The 1,837-nt window shown below is 43.2% G+C and overlaps 1 non-coding gene across 1 annotated transcript; it reads left to right on the forward strand.

Moving 5' to 3' along the window:
• The first annotated feature begins 1,157 nt into the window (after positions 1-1,157).
• On the forward strand, positions 1,158-1,264 carry LOC137957375 (small nucleolar RNA R71). Its single transcript, XR_011113345.1, has one exon. It is a non-coding gene; the product is annotated as a small nucleolar RNA R71 (small nucleolar RNA).
• Positions 1,265-1,837: the final 573 nt, after the last annotated feature.

Below are 1,837 nucleotides of genomic sequence, written 5' to 3' on the forward strand. Positions count from 1 at the left end.
TTTAGGAGGAGTGTTGTGCTTCAGAATTGAGCTTATATTCTCAGTAAGAAAGACCTTTTTGTTAACATGTTGTTTTCTCTTCTATGTACAAAGGTCTTTCAAAAATCGGGCATAGGCAGGGACTTGCCTAATAGCATCAAGAAGTGGAATGTTAATGTGAACCTTACTAAACAGTTCCTACGTTTCATGCATTATCTCCTTTCCTAGGTGGGCCCGATAACCTCTGCGGATAAGGAGCTGGTGGGACTTGGTTAGGGATCTGCATGACTGTTGGTGGAGAACTTAGAGGTTCTTCACTCAATGATGTGTCCCCATTGTCATCCATTGACTCCTTAGACTTTACGCCATTGTTCAACTCACGACCACTCCTAAGGGTGGTTATGGCTTTGGCTTGCTCATGGTGGGGTTTGGAACTCAACCCACTCTCATGTGTGCTTTTTGGGGATAGGAATGGTTTGACTCGGGAGTCTATTTTGTGCCTGTTCACTCATGTGGTTGGCCAACTCACTTGCATTTCAAGTTTAGCAATGGAAGACTGTGTATTCTGCATGAATAATTGAAGTGCATCCTCAAGTGAAGGTTTTTGTGGAATCAATGGCTGTTGAGTGAAGTGTGGGTGCGGAGCTTGGGGTTGAGTAAACCCTGGAGGACCCCCAACCTGTGGGCCCTTGGACCATGAGAAATTTGGGTGCCTAGCCCAACCTAGATTATATGTTTCCAAAAAAGGATCGTTCTGGTTTGGTCTATGAAAATTCTGGATTGCATTCAAGTCCTCAATGAGCTCCGGGTAGGATGAACTAGATGGACTCATTTGTGTGGGATGAGATGAACCAGAGCATATGGCATAGACAGTAGGAGCAGTTGAACTCTTGGACACCATAAAGGCATCAATTTTTCTAGTGAACCCCTCAATCTTGGCCATGAGCATGGGTGTTTCACTAACGTCGTAGAGACACCCTCTTTTGGCTTCGTGGGATCTCCTATCAACATTAAATGACGAACCCCATTGATGAGATTGATCATTCAACGTTTCAAAGAAGTCCCACGCCTCACTAGCACTCTTACCCATCAAACTTACACCACTTGTTGCATCTACCATGGATCTAACCTGGGGTGTAAGACCTTGATAAAAGTATTGCACTAAATGCCATTTCTCAAACCCATGATGCGGACACCTATGGATCAAATGCTTCCATTTCTCCCAAGCCTCATAAAAGTGTTCACCCTCCTATTGCATAAAGTTGGAGATTTCTCTCCTGAGAGTTGTAGTTCTCTGAATGGGAAAGTACTTGGACAAAAATTTTGTGACTAATGTGTCCCATGAAATAATGCTGCCCACCTCCAAGGAATTAAGCCAAGACTTGGCCTTATCCTTAAGTGAAAATGGAAAAAGTCTTAACCGGATAGAGTCATCTGAGAAATTCTGGAATTTGAAAGTTGCATAGATATCTAAGAATTCCTTGATGTGGTAATAAGGGTCCTCCTTCTCCAACCCATAGAATGTAGGAAGGAGTTGGATCACACCCGGTTTCAACTCATAACTGGCGGCAGTAGTCGGTGGCAATATAATGCAAGAAGGTGATGTGAAGTGGGATGGGATAGAATAATCCCTCAGGGCTCTATGGTCACCTGTTGCAGGTAATTGTAATGGTTCACCCTAATTGGCCATGGTAGCTCCTAACTTGACTTCGGGTGTTTCCTACAAATATGTTCTACCTTTTCAACAAAGAGAGCTAATTCTTCACCTAGGGAGCGGCGCCCGTGCATAAAAACACAAAAAGAAACAAAACTAACTATCAAATTAAGCTAACAAACTCACTACTGAAAATACGAATTA

Source organism: Aristolochia californica, unplaced genomic scaffold (genome assembly GCF_029961685.1).
Source record: "Aristolochia californica isolate CCGP_79_NKW_82.1479 unplaced genomic scaffold, dmAriCali1.0.hap1 SCAF_2, whole genome shotgun sequence".
Taxonomy (NCBI): domain Eukaryota; kingdom Viridiplantae; phylum Streptophyta; class Magnoliopsida; order Piperales; family Aristolochiaceae; genus Aristolochia; species Aristolochia californica.